This window comes from Paroedura picta, chromosome 9 (assembly GCF_049243985.1).
Source record: "Paroedura picta isolate Pp20150507F chromosome 9, Ppicta_v3.0, whole genome shotgun sequence".
NCBI lineage: Eukaryota > Metazoa > Chordata > Lepidosauria > Squamata > Gekkonidae > Paroedura > Paroedura picta.
In genome coordinates, this window is record NC_135377.1 from 3,186,707 (window position 1) to 3,206,330 (window position 19,624).

General features: G+C 51.2%; 1 protein-coding gene across 2 annotated transcripts in view; it reads right to left on the minus strand.

Annotated features, from left to right (window-relative positions):
* Positions 1-19,273, minus strand: part of ADGRB1 (adhesion G protein-coupled receptor B1) — a 273,806-nt gene extending 254,533 nt beyond the window's left edge. For both annotated transcript variants that reach the window (XM_077351362.1, XM_077351361.1), the window contains exon 1: positions 18,536-19,273. The gene's annotated coding sequence lies outside the window, so the exon portion shown is untranslated. The remainder of the gene's footprint in view (positions 1-18,535) is intronic.
* Positions 19,274-19,624: the final 351 nt, after the last annotated feature.

The window sequence follows — 19,624 nt, forward strand, 5'->3', positions numbered from 1 at the left end:
TGCCTAGCGCAGGGGGTTGGACTAGATGACCGAGGAGGTCCCTTCCAGCTCTGATTCTATGAGCCACGGCCCATCCCACCCTCTTCCCCAGCAAAATCCTCATTCGACATTTTTAACAATTGAGCCTGCCACGTAGAAACGTGTGCATGAGCCTTCACCTTGATATATTCCTGCTGCAGATATATAACAAACATATATATTTTTAACATGGCGGCTTTCAATCATTTGATCTTTCACCTGCACCTGCAAGGGTCCAGCCCAGCAGTTAAAACACCCGTTTCTGCTCTTCTCTTGCAACACTGAATGAGAGGAGAATAATCTCCTTTCAGCAGCCGGAACTCAATAGATTTCTCCTTCAGCCGGCTGTGCCTCCGGCCTCCCCTGCAGTTGACACATGAGCTTTTCCTTGAAAACCTCCGAGGAACGCGTTGCTCAGCCATCCGCTTGAGGAGAGGACGCCGCATTTCCATGCAGGGCTCGGAAGCAATGGGTGGGAAATCGACAATTTTTCCACCCCACGTACAGATTCCGGTTGCCAAGGCCAAGGCCGGGGGGAGCGAGGGAGAGGATAAAGGGAGAGGAGGGTCAGAGGGCAGCTCCCAGGGAATGGCCAAGAGAGGCTTCCCATTCAAGGAGATACCCTGAGAATGGTTTGTCCAGGCATGCTGACTTGCTCACTCCCAACACTCCCAGCTCCTAGAAAAAGCTTGGTGTAGTGGTTAGGAGCGCCGACTTCTAATCTGGTGAGCCGGGTTTGATTCCCCGCTCCTCCACATACAGCCAGCTGAGTGACCTTGGGCTTACCACAGTCCTGATAGTGTTGTTCTCTCAGAGCAGTAACCTCAGGTCTCTCACAGCCCCAGGGGGTCTGTTGTGGGGAGAGGAAAGGGAAGGCGATTGTAAGCTGCTTTGAGCCTCCTTCGGGTAGAGAAAAGAAGCATCTAAGAACCAACTCTTCTTCTTCTTCTTCTTCAGTAATATCAGGGCTCCCTCAGCCTCACCTCCCTCACAGGGTGTCTGTTGTGGGGAGAGGAAAGGGAAGGTGATTGTAAGCTGCTTTGAGACTCCTTTGTGTAGAGAAAAGCAGCATCTAAGAATCAATTCTCCAGGCCCCTCCTTGGCCATTGGGGGCGGGGGGGAGCTTGTCATGACCCTATATGGTCATATCTCCTGATAAATGTTTAATAAATTTTAACTATATATATATATATATATATATATATATATATATATATATACTAGTAATCAAGCCCGCTGTATGACCAATACAGCGGGCGCTAGATACTTACAGTCTCGCGGATCGCTATGTGGCAGCGTCCTGACGGCGGGGGCTCCCTCGGGCGGTGGGGCCTCCCCTGGGCGGTGGTCTCACGGTGGCGGCTCTCGGGCGGCGGTCTGATGTGGCGAGAGGTGCTTCCCGCCTCTCGCCGCGTCAGGCCGCCGGGCAGGGAGCCCCCGGCAGCTGTGCTCCGCGCGACTGCCGGGGGCTCCCTCAGGGCCTGGGGAAGTTCTGGGAGAGCTCTTTAAGGACACTCAGAGTGACACCCCTTTTCACTGGGGTGGGCTTGCACCCGCAGTCTAGCTGCTGTCGCCAGAATTGTGCCCTGCTAGGGCCTCAGAAATCTTTAAACTGACTGTGGTGCTAGGAGAATATGGATAAAATCAGTTCCACTGCTATCCCTTACCTGGGTTTAGTCTGCACGGGGCTTTTTACCTAGTCGCAGTTCGAATGAATCCCTCCTTTCTACACTGAATTCAATGTGCATTTTGATCTTGGGCGCTTTAAATTTTCCTTTTGCAAAATGCATTATTGATCCAGAATGACCCTACCTTTCCCCCGTGATATCCAGAAGTGGATATAAACCCTGATATTTCAAAAATCGCCATCAGTAACTGTGCAGATTTTTGCTTTTTGCGAATTAACTCCCTTTTCTGTGCCTCGTGGCAAAGCAGTCTTCCCTGATTGGCCAGGGCATCAGTTCAAAGACTTCCTGGTTCCTGGTTGCAAGGCTTCTCTTAAAGTGACTGTGCTCCACAAGCCCTAACTTCTCTCAGCAGAGATTTGCCCCTTGGATTTATCCCCCCCCCCTTCCTCTGCTGTCTCCAAGCCTCAAATTTGGTTAGTCTTTCTAATGCTCCCGAACTCTGGCTCTTTTTTATGGCTGCAGACCGGTGAACCCATCTGAAGAAGTGAACTGTGACTCCTGAAAACACCTTGGGCCACAGTTGTCCTTTGTCTTTAAGATGCTACCAATTGGCAAATGCCATTAATTTGATTCCTGTATCACCTTGTGATTCTGGGAGATTTCCCGGCCTAACCTGGAAATTGGCAACCCTGCTTCGATCTCAAAGGAGAAAGAGTTGTGTGCCTAAACCTCTCCGATTGGAATCAATACGGCTTTTAAAATGCTTAACTTGAGCTGAATGAGACTGAAAAGAGGGTGGGGAGGGAAGACCGAGAGAAAGCAAAATTCACTTTATGTTATTTATTTTCAAGACCATCCCAAGCTGCTGCGTGGGCCCTGGATTTTAATATACCTCTGAGGTCAGCCTGTTCTGAAATGATTTTTGAGCGGATTACCGCCTGATCCTAAGTATATTTGCTCAGAAATATATTCCACCGCATTCCGAGGGATTTATTCCCCGGTCAGTGTACATGAGACTGCTGCCTTAATCATTTCGGTTTGCTGTGAGATCACACAAAGTTCACTTTATGAAGAATTTAGGATAAGCTCCCAGGATCACGGGGAAATCAATGTGGCGGGAGACCGCAGAGGAGCTCAATTATGAAGTGGGAGTTTACCCAAAGCCAGCAAGCAGTGCATCGCAAGAAGAAGAAGAAGAAGAAGGTGGGACGGTCGGGAGGAGGGCCCTGTGAACCCAGCAGAGTCCACTGACCAAAGCGCAAAGGCTGCTGAGCTGGGCCCAATCCGAACTCTGACGAACGGAACAAAAGGGGTTTCTATTCAGTGGGGAAATCCTGGGTCTGTGGAAGTGCTCAGGAGGAAATGCTGGCAGAAACAACTGGACTGAAAGATCTAGATCAGGGGTAGTCAAACTGCGGCCCTCCAGATGTCCATGGACTACAATTCCCAGAAGCCCCGGCCAGCGAATGCTGGCAGGGGCTTCTGGGAATTGTAGTCCATGGACATCTGGAGGGCCGCAGTTTGACTACCCCTGATCTAGAGATTTGGGGAGGGAGTGGAGCTGGAGGAAGACAGAGGGGAGGGACTTCAGTGGGGTACGCTGAAGGGTCCAAAATAGCCGTTTTCTCCAAGAGATCAGTTGTAGTTGGAGGTTGGTAACCCTAACACCTCTGATTCCGAGGGTTGTTTTTTTTGTTTTGTTTTTTAAGGTGGGAGAAAGAATAAGGACTGTAATGTGCCCTAGCTGTTCTAGGGCACACTAACTGAGCTGCTCAATGAAAACCATAGAATCATACAGTTGGAAGGGACCTCCTGGGTCATCTAGTCCAACCCCCTGCACTAGGCAGGACACGCCCAACTCTATCGCTCATCCACTGTAAACGACTGATTTATGGTGACCCCATCCAGGCCACAGCAGCCTTCAAAGTTGGCCCAAAGTGGTGGCAACTCGCAGCAGACTTGTGTCTCCTCCGTAGGGTTTTCGAAGCAGGAGAGGAGCAGAGGCAGTTTGTCATTACCAGCCTCTGCGAAGCAACCTTGGCCTCCCTGGTGGCCCCCATCCAAGCCTTAATCAGGGATGACCCTACTTAGCTTCCAAGATCCAGCTCGGAGTGAAAAATCCCAACATCCAAGTGTTGTTCAATGAACCCCCCCCCCCTCCTTGTGCAGAAAGAGTTTGCTGGTTCTCCTCCAAGGCGTCTCCAGCAACAGGGCGACAATGGAAACCATGGAAACTGGTGCTCAAAATTACAGAGAAGGGGTGGGAATAAAAAAATCCAATGGTTTTGTTCCAAATTAGACCAGCCGCGATTCAGCCTGTGGTCTGTGCACCATAACTGCTGCTGGAACCATTTGCTACCTGTCACGCAGTCCCACGCTATATAACATAGTGTTTAGGAAAAGCAAACCAAAGTCCCAGAAGCCACTGGGCTGTACTCCTGCTTCCCTGTTTCCCTGCCCCTTTCCCCTCTCCTGGCTCACAGACTACTCTGTGTTCCCAGGCAGTTGGAAGTGTCCTTCACAATGCTATTCTGCATATTATGGCTCTTGTGAGTAGTTCTATTCTAGTTCTATTCTGCATATTATGGCTCTTGTGAGTAGTTCTATTCTGCATATTATAGCTCTTGTGAGTAGTCTGTCCACCTTTTGACCCCTACGTGTAAAAATGGAGCTTAGTTCTAGCTGTCCTCTGAAGATAAAAGCTCTTCTGCTGCCAGAATAGCTGATGGCGGAAAGGTGTGTGTTTTTTTGGGGGGGAGGGGGGTTGCCTAGACTAACCCTAAGACTGGCCAACATTGTTCTTAGGAAAAGGGAACGGAAGTCCCAGGATCTACCGGAGAGGGTAGGCTTGGACCTTGATGCTAGCAAGCCAGAAGGAAGTATTCTTGCCATGAAATCACTACCAATCTCTTTACAAAGAACTAATTTACTAGGAATGGAGGCAAAGGGATAAACGAATGAGGCCCAATATCGGTTCCACATAATATTTTTGGTACGGCCTTGGAGGAGTGTATCTCATGGCTTAAATGCCACTCAGGGCAGCTGTCCCGCCCCTGAGTGCCTCTTCCTCCAACCGGCTTGCCTGTCTTTCCAGTGGCTAGCCAATCGCCTTCCGTCCCCCACTCCTGACCACCCCTTGCTCCTTTCTCTCGGAGGCTCGGAGGCTGCAGATCCCTGCTGTGTGAGAGCTGCCCCTGCCAGTGAGTCCCATAACAGCTGCCTGAAGCCTTTCCAGGCCCTGGGGGGAGGGGGAGGCCGTCTACAGAGTTCTTCTGCTCCCCTGGAATTACAATCATCTCCAGACTACAGAGATCAGTCCCTCCCCCGAGGGGGGGGTGTGGATGCTTTGGAAGGTGAATTCTGTGGCATTGGATCCCACTGAAGTCCCAGGTTAGTTTAGTGCTTAAGAGCAGCAGCCTCTGATCTGGAGAGCCAGGTTTGATTCCCCACTCCTCCTCCTCCACATGCAGCCAGCTGGGAGACCTTGAGCCAGTCACAGTCCCATTAGAGCTGTTCTCACAGAGCAGTTCCATCAGAGTTCTCTTGGCCCCACCTCCCAAATAGGATGTCTGTACTGAAGAGAGGGATTCCTTCAAGTGGTATAAAGCAGGGTATAAAAAACAACTCTTCTTTGTCTTCTGCCCTCCCCAGTCTCCACCCCCAAATCTCCTGGAGTCTCCCAACCAGTCTGATAACCCAAACCCCCCATCCCCGGCCAGCAGCCGAGTCTATGGGGCAATCTAATCTATGGGGCAAGCTCAGAATGCCCTGTTTGCATTGCCTTGCCAAGACCTGCACAAACTGTGGAAATACTCGAAGCAGGAAACAAGGAACTCTGACAAACTGCACAGAAAGAAGCATTCTAGGAATCTTGTACTGAAATCATGAAACAAATTCCTATCGGCAAATCTTTGGATAAATCCAAAGGGAAGGATGGAAAGTTTTGAAGCTGGCTCAGATGGCAGGTGGAGCTGCAAAACGTGGGTCTCGGGAACCGAAACTCAAAGTCTGGTGAATAGTAGCTCTTACAAGCTGATGCAACTTTCAAAAAACCTTCCCTCCTCATGTGGAATGAAGAGGAGTCTGGCTAGAATGAAATATTTCAGTTGTCCATCATTTCTAATGTTCCACAGTTTGGAACATCATGAATGATGGGTTACTTGAGATGACCTATCCACACGGAGTGTTTTTTTATTATTATACCCTTCTCCTTTCCACTGGTCCGGTGCGTCCATCACACAATGACACAGTGCTCCACTGGAATGGAGCCTCCTATATATTTAATTCAGCCTCTTCCACAGTGCCCATTCCACGCCTAAAGATCCTGAACCCATCCCCTTTCCTAGAAGCAGTTAGCATGCGTGGCGTGTGTTTATTCAAAACTCAGCCCCTGGTGTTTCGGAACAGGCTTCACCTCTGACCTGCAGTCACCTCTGTCTTCCTATTAAGGGTGAGAAAACCTTCCACCATTTCTATATCAAATTCTGAAGCTGGCCCCTGTGTGGATCAAAACACCTGGAGAGTGGGACCAGGTACAGATGCAGGGGTACTTTTCTACAGAATGTTTCTTCGCAAATAAACTAAAAAAAAAAAGCAAGCAAACTAAAAGATGCATTTAAGACAGGGGAGGAGGGAGGGAGAACCAGTGACATCACACTGCAAAAGATCTCAGGGGCCATTTTGAGGGAGGCAGATTGGTAGAGGAGGAGAAACGGGAGCCGCCATGTGAGCCAAGTTCATGGAAGCGGCAGCACTGCTAGTGGGAGGATGGGAGCCACTATTGAGAATGGTGGAAAGATAGGGTGTTGTGCAAGACCCCCCACTTGGTTGGGGTTTTATCATCGTCAATGATTTTGATTCGCCGCTTTTCACAGCTGGCTTTGTACATTTGATGACTCTTGTCACTTGTGGGTTTAATTTAGCAACCAACACCCCACATTTGTTTTTATTTTTGGAAGACCACCCTCCCCTCCCCTTTCCAAGCTACAAAGACTCAGTGTCAGACATAAAGTATTTCCTTGTTTGTGACTTTTGCTGCCCATGGAACCCGCAAAAGCCTTCTTCAACCTCAGAGCCCAAATGAACCAATTCTTCCCTTGTCCGATTTCTTCATCGTCCAACTTTCACAGCCATAAGTGGCTCTTGGAAATATGATCGATTTAGCTAATCTCCATTTGGTAGTCAGGCTGCTGTCCTTGCTTCTCCATGTTCGGTTCAAGCTCGTCATTGCTGAGTGACCCAGAGCCATTTAATATTCTGTTTCCATAAGGCAATCGCCACTCATGTCAATTTGTGATCCAAGAAAAATGAATTCTGGAACACATTCGATCTCTTCACCATCAATTGTTATTGAGACAGTTCTGACCACTCAGGAGGACCCAGCAGGGTTGAAACGTGCTTGGTCTTATATGCTGTTAGTTCTGTATCATTTTTTATGAAGTTTTTATTCTGTTTTTAACTGGGCACTATAATAAATAATCAACAAGTTTTACATTGTTTTATTGTACAGCTCAACTTCTGTGGGTTTTTTTTTTTTGCAGTGGTCATTATTTTTTGTCTTTTTAGTGTTTAAGAAAAGGCCAAATTTCTTGCTTACTTCATTGACCTTTATAACCAGCTGTTTTAGGCCTTCCTTAGTTTCTGACAGGAGGGTCGTGTCATCAGCATACCGAAGATTATTTAGATTCCTTCCTCCAAATCATAATTCCACTATTTGATTTTTTGAGATCTTTAAATTCAATCTCAATTCTGCCAAGAAAATCTTATGGTGCAACTCGAAAATGATTTCTACACTGCTACAAACAGCCAGTTGAAGTTATTTGATATCAAAATCCCTGATCGGGCTGCTGAGCATTGGGGAGTGGGGGGGCTTTTGGTCTTTTTGAGAGCCTTTGGACTGAATGTCACACCAAGCTCTTCTCCTTCCTACTTGCTGTGCTCTCCCCCGTGGAGCATAACTTATTTTCTGCCATCCAATCATTTCCTGATCAAAGCTGGAGGAGATGGAGGGTATGTGGGAGGGGGGCCCAAAAGCAAACAGCGGGGAAGGGGAGGGGGTGACAATCTCCCCTCTGATGTAATTCTGATAACAGAGAGGGGGGGAGAAGAGGAAGGGAAACATATCCCCAAGAAAGCATCATTTTCTCCCACGGAGGGAACCAATTTAAATTTTCATAAAGCAGCCGCTGATGTGTGCCATTGTGAGATGAGGCGGCCAATCAAGCGTCGCTCCGCGTTAAACTACCATCATATTTTCCCCCCACGACAGCCGGTTCCTTAAGAATCAGGGAAGATTATCTCCATCGAATCAAAATAATGCCCCAAACCTCACATTCGGGGGCTGATGGCAAGCAATTGCTGCACTCCGGATAGCCGGCAGGTGAAGTGATCCTAGAGAGAAAGTTAATTTGTTGTCGGCCCGGTTATCTCGCCTCACTTCTTCGAAGAGTACTTTAATTTTTAACACGGTTCTGTTGTCCTTGAAGAAAATGCCATGGACACATCCAGCCACCTGCGGACAGGCCCCAAATAATGGTTCTGCCCTTGGGGTACCAGCTCTGTGTTGGGAATAGGGATGCCAGCCTCCAGGTGAGATCTGGGGATCCCCTGCAATTATAGTCCAGCTCCAGGTGATGGAGGCTAGTTCCCCCTGGAGAACATGGATGCTTTGGAGGTGGATTCTCTGGCATTGTATTTCCTTGAGGGTCCTCCCCACCCCAAATCCCACCTACTTCAAGCTCCACCCCCAAAGTCCCCAGGTATTTCCCAACCCAGAGTTGGTAACCATAGTTCAGAAATACCTGGGGATTTGGGGGGGGGGGGAGTGGAGCTAGGAATGAGCAGCCATTTTTTCTAGGGAAACCGATCTGTGTGATCTGGAGATTACTTGTGATTCTAGGAGGTCTCCAGGCCCCACCTGGAGGATATTGCAACAAGTAAAGACCCATCAGCCGTAATAAAGTTGAAGAAAAAAGTCTTTAATTGGCGATGGCAAAGTGATTTAATGTTCAAAACAATTTCAAAACGGATTTCCTGGGACAGTCTGTTTTCGGTTTCTTCATCAGTGAATTCTCAGTATTGTAATGTCACTGCTATAGAGGAATTACACATAGTGATGTTAATATTAGTAGACACCTACAAATTTGGATGTTACACGACCAGTTTGGGATTGAACTATATAGCCAAGACATTATAAGAGACTAAGTTATTTCCAACGGCATAAAAAATTATTAGAGAAGACTGAGTTATTACAATATTGAGAATTCACTGACGAAGATATCGAAAACGGACTATACCCGGGAATCCGTTTTGAAATTGTTCTGAACACTGTGATATTGTTTTGAACATTAAATCACTTTGCCATTGCCAGAAGGAGACTTCTTTCTGCAGGGTGGCAACCATACCTCTGGCGTGAAGACCCTTCCACTGATGCATGAGATGGCTGCCTCATGGAAAGTCTCCACACGAGGGAAGAAAGCACCACCAATCTGAGCACGGATCCAATAGAATCCAACCCACTCTTGACAATATCACGAGACATCGTGCTACAACCCCAGAGTTCATTTAAACTGAGGTTGGTACTGCAATCTCTGGTTAATGAATCGTCAAAGGCCTTCCTGATGGAGTCAACTGACTGTTATGGGTCTTCTTCACTTTGGGGCCATGATCTGGTAGTTTTAGTCCCTGAACTTTCTCCAGTAACTGTGGCTGGTGTCTTCAGTGGTAGGACACAACAAAATGGGAATCTCCCAGGGCCAAAGTGTGAAGTGTGTATACAGTTGCTGGGCATTTGATTGACTTCTCAGGTGTATGTGTAGAATACATCACATGCCTGTCTTATCTTGGAGTTTCTCAGGGGATGGATTGGAATTAGGACGTGCTTTTCCTGTGTCTGGGTGAAGTTCATTAGCAAGTCCATTAGGAAGTGCTTTTTCCTGTTTTTGAGTGGAGTTCATTAGCAAGTCCATTAGGAAGTGCTTTTTCCTGAATTTGGGAGCTGCCTAAAGGGGAAAGGGGCATTTTTTTCCCTTGGCAGAGAGTAATGACATCTCTTCCAGGAAGAGACAGAATACAGAAAGACCTGTGTGGGAGAAAGTGATGCAGAGGGCTGACACTCAGAGTCCCAATGCAGAGAGGAGGCGGAGCAAGAAGAGTCGAGACCATTAAGGAACAACATTCTGGCTGATTCAGACATGACCAGGCCCTGAGAGCTTTGTTATAGTTAATCACTATTCTGTGAGTCACCCAGTATCAAAGTAAGAGTGGAAGAAAGCCCTGCTGGCCCCCCCGCAGGCTTTACGATCAAGCAGTAATTGATCTTCCCATTGATCTCGAGCTACTTCCCGCCCACTTCTCAGTGTTCTCTGCCATTTGTAATTTCCCTTCTGGATGAGTTTCATCCCAGGGCTCTCCTCAGTGGCTGTTTTGTAGAAGGCTTCACTCTTAGGCCTTTGAGAAGCAACATGACACACATATTGAGCAGACGGTGACCGGAAGATCATAGAGGCAAGAAGCTTTGCCGAACATTGTGGACGTGGGAAGGCAGCTGCTAGCTACACAGGAGTAGGGGTAGTCCAGAAGGTGACAGAATGATTCGCTGGCAGCTTTTCAGCAAAAGGATCCCACTTTTTCCAGCTAATGAAGATAAGCAATTTATACTTTGCAAGGATTTTCATAGAACCATATATTTTTGGCCATAGAGGCCATATAGTCTAACCTCTTACTCAATGCGGTATCTCCCTAAAATAGCTCTGACAACGGTTCATCCAGGCGCTCACCACCTCCCTAGGGAGACCTTCCCACTTTTAACAGGAGATGTATAAGAATGACTTGGAGGAGGAACATTAACAATGAATCACTAGACTTAACCCTCTACTTGTAAAAACATAAAGAAAACTTTAAAAGCCTAAGTAGTACTGAAGAGGGGAGAAACACTAAAGGTTCAGCTACCTAACAATAAATGTAGCTTGAAGAATCCCAATTTACAATTTCGGCTAAGATGGCTAGCTGATAATAAATGCAGCTTGAAGAATCTCTACTGACAATCTCAAAAAATGCTCACAGCATGAATCTAACCAATAAGGAGATGTGCAACGTGAGTAGTGGAGAAGTTACTTCTGAGGAGCAGATAAAGACGTGGGGGAATCAAGTTTTTGAATTACCTTCACCCAGGGATCAAAGCAAGAAGGAAAAAACACAGCAAAACTATTCTCAAAAAAGTGAAGGAGGAAAATCACTGCAGAAGGAAAAAGAAAAGCTGACAGGAATGCACAGTGAAAACAAAGGAAAACACCAGTGCGTAAAAGTCCATACTGTAAAGCAAACTAAACCTTAATATTAAGCTGGTACATTTCTGCCCATCATCTAAAGCCGTCTGTGAGTCCTACATTCTGCTGCCATGACCTGATCAATGCAAGACTATAAGGTATTTTGATTTGGATGTCACACCTCTGCCGAAGCACCCCAAGACTGCATTCGCCTTTTTTGCCACTGTATCACATTGACTGCTCAACGCAAAACATCCTGTCTACACAAGAAAACGCGGCTTCAGAATCAAACTCAACTGTCAGCATAAAACACTGTTAGCTTTCACACAGGCATCAGAACAATGATGCTCTCCAACTGGCTTGAGCATGACATCTGGCCTGGATATCCTCAGAATTACAACTGCTCTCCTGAGATCTGTTCCTCCGGAGAGCAAAAATGGCAGCTTTGGGGAAAGGGTTACTTGGCATCACATTCCATCTTCTCCCCCAGCCCCACTTTCCCCAGACTCTGCCTCCAAATCCCCCTCAAAATTCAAAGCCACCAAACCAACCTCGACATGCTTTTGTGCTTTTCACATCACTTCTGCTTTGTGGAAGAGGAAGCCGTTCGTCGCATGATGAGGAAGAATGAAAACATGCTCATGTCTGACTGGTTACTGGGAAAGGCACAGGAGCAGGGGCTTGGCAAAAAGGTGGCAATCCTGCACGGAGCCTCTCAACCTGCAGCCTCCTGCATCATTCCTGGTCAGAACACAAGAGGGAAAGTTTGCAGAATATTCCACTTTGTGTATGGTTTTTATACCCTGCTTTTCACTACCTGAGGGAGTCCCAAAGTGGCTTACGAATACCTTCCCCTTCCTCTCCCCACAACAGACACCCTGGGAGGGAGGTGGGGCAGAGAGCTCCGTGAGAACCACACTAAGAGAACTGTGACTAGCCGAGCCAACCAGCTAGCTCCTTGTGAAGGAATGTGAAATTAAACTCGGCTCCCCAGATGAGAAGCCGCCACTGTTAACCGTGACACCACATTGACTCTCGTTTTAAAAGAAACCCGGGAATGCCATAAATATTTTTTTATTGGTGACTTCATTGGCTCTGGTTCCATTCTGGGCCCCAAATACAAAATCTTTAGGTTACGGGGGTAGGTGTATAATGAGGCGGAGACTTCTGGAGACCCTCAAAGCCCACCCCTGTGTCTGTTCCAGCAGTGGCAGGAATACCAATAGCTGTTTTCATTCTGCCCTTAATCACTCTAGAAGGGTAAGAAAACACCCTGGGCTGAACCGCCTTGCTTTATATTCCTCCCACATCTCTGATAACAAAAGAGGTGGGAGAGAGAAATGCACGGTTCCCTTAACTCTGCTTTGTACCACCTGGTCCACACTCCCTCTCTTCCACGGAACAAAGCAGGTTTTTGGCAGGACAGTAAGGCGGCCCTTCAAATACATCGACCAACAGGTGAATGTGCCAATGAACAGGTAAGATCTACTTCTACTTAAAGAGGGTCCATAGGTTTTGAGGCAGCAGGTGGAACTTTGGAGGTGGGGGAGATCTTTACAAAGGGGGAGATCTTTTCAAAGTTTTAAGAACTTGTCCACAAGCTAGGGAGCTGGACGCTTCTGTCACTCCCCTTTCTGAGCATAAGTGAGTTCTCTTCTGGTTTCTGTGTTTGGGAGGGGGTGGGGCCCGCATGCCTACTCCCACTTTACTCCCACCTTACACAGTACTCCTGTTGACGTGGGAAGTGACCTCACATCTGGTGGCATGTCACTTTTGGGGACGCTGCAGGGAGGTGTGGCCAGCTGACACCACCTCCAGGGCTCCTCAAAGCCTGATAAAGTATTTCAGGGGCTCCTGCATGGTCCAAAGGTAGCAAAAGGCTGTTCTAAGGGACGACTGGACTATCGGTCTTTTCTCCTGCTACAGACGGGCTAACACAGCCGCCCATGCTGCTCCAACCAGATGCTGCTTAGTTGCTAAGATGCTACTAGAATCTAACCATCTGTTCCTCAGGACTCTCCTATATCCCACCACCTTGCTAGGTCTTAGATAAGCAATGGCTGAGATTGAGAGCAAAAAACCTCCCCCTTGAAATGTGGGGTATGACTCTGAGGATTATCCAAGGCCTGGGGCCAAGCCCTGTGTGCAAAGGCCGAGGGACTTGGAAATGTTCAGCTAGATATCAGGAAGAAAATTTTCACAGTCAGAGTAGTTCGGCAGTGCAATGGGTTGCCTAAGGAGGTGGTGAGCTCCCCCTCACTGGGGGTCTTCAAGCAGCGGCTGGACAGATCCTTCTCCTGGATGCTTGAGGCTGATCCTGCACTGAGCAGGGGATGGACTAGATGGCCTGGATGGCCCCTTCCCACTCGAGGATTCTAGGAGTCTAGTTCAGCAGTGGAAGGGGCTGCCTCAGGAGGTGGGGAGCTCCCCCTCACTGGCGGTCTTCAAGCAGCAGCTGGACAGATCCTTCTCCTGGATGCTTGAGGCTGACTCTGCATTGAGCAGGGGGTGGGACTAGATGGCCTCTATGGCTCCTTCAAGCTCTATGATTCCAGGATTCTATCACAGATTCTCACAGTTCTGCAACATGTTTCAGGCTGGAAAGCTTCACCATTGAATTTCTGTCCTCCCGGGCTGGACTCCCCACTCTGCTGTTAGTATGTGTGTGTGTGTGTTACTGTGCACACACAAAAGACACCAGACCACTCTTGGTATGTCCAACTTTAAAAGAAACCACAATAGACCAAGATGGTCTATAGCTGGAGAAAGACTGCCATCTCTCTGCGACTGGAGGAACTCCCAAATTTTACATGAGATTTCTGGCCATCCAGCTATTCTGCACACCATCTTCCCAGCCTGGTGTCCTCCGCAGGATCTCAGGAACTCATGCACTGATCATCAAGACAACAGCATCCCCAAATGTGCCACATCTCCCATCCACCCTGAAGCACTGAGATAAACACTTGATCACCAATATGCATCCTTCATTCGCCCTGCGCATCTTGGATTGGGTTAAGTTTAGAATTCCCACCTGTTTCTTTACCCTAGCCCAACAAAACTCTCAGGGTCCCAGAGGCAACACAGAAAGGCTGGGAAGATGCTAAATTATTAAGATTTAACAACAACCCCCCCCCAAAGAAAAAGCTAAACAGCCCAATAAGAGGCAAAATGAAACTTGAAAACAAATGCCTGTGCTTGTTTTTCGAACACGAGCAGTAGCAAGATGAATAATCACATCAAATCATGCACAGAAATGAGGGGGGGGGGTGTGCATAAAATATGTTTCATGTTGCTTCCCTTGGCAGATTTACCCGGGGAATTGCTTCTGAACAAACATGTGTCGTATGAGCCTGTACCGGGGAATTTAGGAGGGCTTGAATGGATCAAAATCCACCTGGGAGTGTATAAGATGACTACACATCTGGAGAGATTAATAGGTATTTTTACAGGTAGAGCTTGCAAGAATATCATCGGGGTCCCTGATGAACATCTCGGGGAAAACTGAGTATGAAACGGCTGATTTTTCTTTGTGGGAAGGGGAGAGAAATCCCACCCCTCACCCCCCCACCCTATTTATTCTAAATAAGGCATCACCATGGCGTGCCTTGAGTGTCATTCCTAAAGCTGGTCCATGCAGAGATTGAGGCTTGCCTCCTGCCACTGGAAACCAAACACAGCCCGGTTCGATGCCTCCAGCTCATGAAGAGTGGGACACAGAACTCTCTGAAATATCTCTTGGGAAACACCCAAGCACATTAAACTGATTTGTTTACAGCATCAGACCGCGGGTACGTCAAGGTCTGCTCAGAATGGTGGTTGCCTTCCAGGTTCTCAGTGAGAGGCTATTCATTCATTCATTCATTCATTCATTCATTCATTCATTCATTCATTCATTCATTCATTCATTCATTCATCCATCCATCCATCCATCCATCCATCCATCCATCCATTCATTCTCTGCATTTCTCAATTGAAGGCAGATTCACAGAGTATCACCTATTACCTGACCCTTGAACCTGGGACCTTCTGCATTCCAAACAGATGCTCTACCACTGATCCGTGGCCCCTCCTCATCCCTCAGGTTTTCATTCCTCCCCACCACCACCAGTCACCCATTATCTAGCTCAGTTTCCACTTTGTTCCAGGTTTGCCCATATTTTGGTTTTCTTCTACATTTCCAAAATCACATTCCTATTACATTGCTCATCAGATGTTCCATCCCTCTGATGGGTACTCATGTATGCTGCATCTCAGCAAGATATCACAGGTAACACAAATTTAAGCTGGAAGAACTGTCTTGGGGATGGCCTCTGTGCCAGACTGCAGGGCTGGGGGGACAGCATCCGGGATCAGGGGTCCTCCCAAAAACCAGGCACTGAGCAGAGATAAGTCGTTGAGCCAGAGTGGGGATCCGGACTGGTCAGGGCCCTAAGCCATTGGGCAAAAAGTGAGAGGAGTCCCATTGCCTTAAATTGACCTTCCCAAGCTGGGCATTCAAAGGCTGGGGGCATGATCCGCTCCTCCTCTGATGAGTCGTTCCCAAGGCTATCTTTTCCCTCCCTGGAAAAAGCCACCCCATCCATCTTCTCCCATTTTGCTAGAGCGGCACAACACAGTCCTAGTTTCAAGGGGGTCTACTCGGAAGCAAGTCCTGTTTTTGACCCCCTCCCTCGCGCCTCCAGCCAAAACAAACGTGAGTTCACGCAATCTCAAGTCGGAATGCACTGGCTTTGGGGGGGGGGCACGATTTCTCCTGGCTTCCTTTCCCAAGGCAGAGGGGACCGTCATGTTCAGGCTTCCCTCCCTTCCAATGCCGTCCTGCTCAGCGGATTACTTCCATTTTGTTGCATCCCCCCTTTACCACCCGCGAAAGAATGGCCAAGATCCCCTTGGCAGATTCCCAGGGCGCGGGGCAAGAGCTACTGCCTGTCTGAGCAGACAATGCAAGCTTTGATGGGCCAAGGGTCCGGCTGGATAGACGGCAGCTTCCTGCCTGGGCCTGGCCTAATGCAAAAGTGCACATCGACAGCACATTCCAACCTCCGCGGTGGCAGAGGCTGTGAAACCGCAGCAAGACAATGACCAAAGTACCTGTGACTTCCAGGACCATTCGACCCCCCCCCCGGCCCCCAATTCCTCAGCAAGACCCCCCCCACACTCTCCCAGTACTGCCACAATGAAGGTCTTGATTGACATGGTAGGATCATGGGGGGTGGGGGGTAGAAACAGAGGGCGGTCTTGATGCACAGCTCAGCTGGTGGGTGGGGGCTCAGCCCCCTTCTTTGCAACAGACCTGTCTCCCGCTGGATCAGACTCAAGTCGGCAGCTGCGCGAGGGGGGGGCTGCATTTGCGGGGGGGGGAGCCCCCCTCCCTCCCATCCCTTCCCCTCCCCTCCCCCGGTTCGACATTTCAGCTTGGCCAGGACTCCAGGAGATCGGCTGAGAGAGGGGGCGCTAATCTGGGGGGGGGGCGGGAGGGGGGACCAGTTGCCACCCCTCCCCGGGAGGAGGGCCCTGATTCATCCCCAGAGAAGAACCGCTGAACGCAGCCCGATCCTCCCGCAAGGCAGCCCGCGGGAAGAGGAACGAGCGGGTCCCTTCCTTGTTCCATGGCCAGATCCAGGCGTCGCAAACGGCTCGATACGCAGCCCGCCGCTCTCCGGTGGAGTCAGCGCCCCCCCCACCGCCCCCTCCCCGGAATACCTCGATCCTGACTCATCGCTCCGAAGGAGTCCGCCCACCCGCCTCCTCCTGGCCCCTCCGTCGCAGCCTGGAATCGGGGCCCTTCCTGGAGGCTCCTGGACCCATCCGTCCTTTTCTTCCTCACGAGGACTAGAACCGCAATCCGTTTCAAAGGAAGAACCGGGGTGGGGTGTTTTTTTTGGGGGGGGGGGTCGCGACCCGTATTCCTTTCCGCAACAGGTGGGGGGGCGTTCCCCGTTCTAGGAAGGAAGGCTGGGCCGATTGCCTACTCGGTTGGTCGCTGAAGCCGCCCTGAATTGTGGTCGTGAGGACCCCAGATTTGGGGGTGGGGGTCGTTTGTCCGTCCAAGAGACCCTTTTTTTCTCCTTGGCACCAGAAATAATCCGGGGGGGGGGGAGTCCTCCGGGGAGCCTTGCCTGTTCTCCAGCCCCAGAGGACAGACGCCTCGCCACTCAGCCTGCCTGGGACTCGGTTCGAGTCCCGTCCCTCTCTCGGCAAAAGCGGCATATAAATCTATCCAGGTTTTTTGACCTTGATTTGATATTGGGGCTGGAGGTGAAGACTGGTCCTGTCAGGGGGGGGGGGGAGCCAGAAACACAATGGGATGAGTCACAGGGGTGTTTCCCCTCCCCCCTCCCTTTACTCCAGTAAACAAACACGCCGGCGAGATCTCCGGCTCGGCGGAACTCGAACCCGCTCCCCGCCCGCCAGACGCCGCTTGTCTTTCGCCTTTACCTGCTGGAAACGACCCAGGTTGGACCTCACAGGAAATCGGACCCAAATGCCTGGCCGAGTCGGACGGGCGTGGAAACGCGGGAAGGGGGAGCGATCCATGCGGCTCCCCCGATCCGGGCGGCGCTCTCTTCGGCTCCCTCTGCACCGTCGGGCAAGAAGGGCCCCCTCTCCCCCAAATAGGGGGAGGGGCTGCCGGAAGAGAATGCCCTGGCACATTCTCCCCAGTGCCCCCTGCCCACGCAGCCGGGACGCCATCAGAGACGCTACACGACAGTCACGGATCGGGGCCGTCAGCGGCAGGGGCACCCGCGAAACACCCGCAAAGTGCCATCCTAAAACAGGCCTACAGCGAGGTAAGTCTCATGTTATCTGGGGGAAGGGGGGGGGCTTGCTCCCAGGAAAACGCTTTAAGCCGGAGTTGGAGAGAAGGGCGAAGGGGAAGAGAACTTCGGGGATCCCTCCTCCCGCCCGGCCTCTCCTTTTCCCCAGATGCCCGAATCACCGTCCAGAGAGAGGCAGAGTTCACAAACACAGCGAGGGGCTGATGCCAACTCCGGGGGGGGGGGAGACACAGCGGGAGAGCCAAAGCACGTCTCCTCGCGAGTAAGCCCGCCTTCGCCCGGCCGAGGACCGCAGCCTCGGATTGAAATCGACACCGATGGAGTCTCCCCCGCCGCCACCAGCCCCATAACTTGTCGCCTGTCCCTCGTTCCGACGCCGGGAGCGCGCCGGTCCCCGCACTTGTGCTCCGGATTTCTCCGCTCTCGCCCTCTTTGCGGTAAAGCGGCGCTGCGCGGGGCGGCGGGACTCTGCCGGGGAAGCGGGTGGGTCTCCTCGTTCCTTTCTGGCCAAGCGTCCCCTTCCCTCTCCCTCTCTCCGTCTCTCTCAAAGCAAAGAACCTTCCCGGTCCCCGGAATCGAAACATTTTAGGAGGCGCGGAAGTTACCGTTCAAAGAGGCTTTGATCCATAAGGCATTCCGCGACGGTCGGCGACTGGCCCTCCGTAGGCACATTTGACAATAGCAGAGGACCCCCCTCCCCTCCCCCTCCCCTCCCTCCCCCCCCCCCGGCAGCCCCGCTCCATCAGACCGGACGCGCAAAGAAGTCAAATCAAATAATCCCCCGATCCAGTAATCAGCGCAAATCAATCAATCAACAAACAAACCGCGGCAGCAAAGTTCTTACCTTCCCCTCGCGCCCCCGAGGAAGACTTATCTGCCGCTGCTCCCCAGCCGGGTGCAATTCCCCACGGAGGCCATCCAGAAATCCCGAAGTCAGGAAATCGCCCTCGGCCAAGCGGAGCGCCCGAGGATTGCGGCGAAGCGGGCGGGGGTGGGGTGGGGGGCGGGGGTGGGGATTTTTTTTCCGCCTTCCCCTTCCCACCCTCGCTCGTCTCCCCTCTTCGTGGAAAGAGAACAACTTTGCCCCCCTCCCTCTCCCCCAAAGGCAAAGCGCCCACCGCGACCCCCCTCCGGTCTCTTCGGAAGGACCCAACAAGGCACAAGAGGGGCGAAGTGGGCGAGGGGCGAGCCGACGGGGCGGCAGCGGACGCAGGGGTCCCTCGGCGACGCCGAGGCGAGGAGACCCCCCAAGGCGGCCCCCAAGGTGGCCGGGCAGGGGCTAGATCCACCAGGCGAAGCGCCGACTCTTCCCGGGGGGGTCCGCGGGAATCTCTGCCCAGCTGCGGCCAGACGTCTCTTCCTGGGGGGGCCGCGCCACCATCCACGACCCCCTCCCCGTATTCCTCTCGGGCGGCTGCGGCGGCGGCTGCTGATCCGGCCGGCGATTTTGGCTCCTCGGCGGCGGCGGCGGCGGCGGCTCCTCTTCCTCCCTTCCTCCCTTCCTTCCTCGCGTCCTCTCGGGTTGCAAGTAGACGCGGGTCTGTGTCGCCAGCGGCTGCATTAAGAATTACATCAGGCTTTTTATAAGCTTTGGAGCTCGCACATTACCGAGAGCGCGAGAGAGGGAGACGGAGGGGGGGAGGGACGGACGGAGGGGGGGGGGAGAGGGAGGAGTGCGCAGCACAGCGGCGAGAGAGCGAGCGACAGCGCCGGCTCTGGTCTGGACGCGCCCGGCGAGCCTTGTCAAGATCGGAGAATCGCCGCCGGAGCCGAGCATCGCCATCCCCCCGAGCCGCGACCCCGCCGGCCTCGCAAACACCCAACTGCGGCCAGGCGCGCCGGATCCGCGGCTCCCGCTTCCCCCGCCGGGAGAAGTTTATTCCGGTGGAGACAGAAAGCGACTCGCGAGCCGTCCCTCGCCCTCCCCCACCCC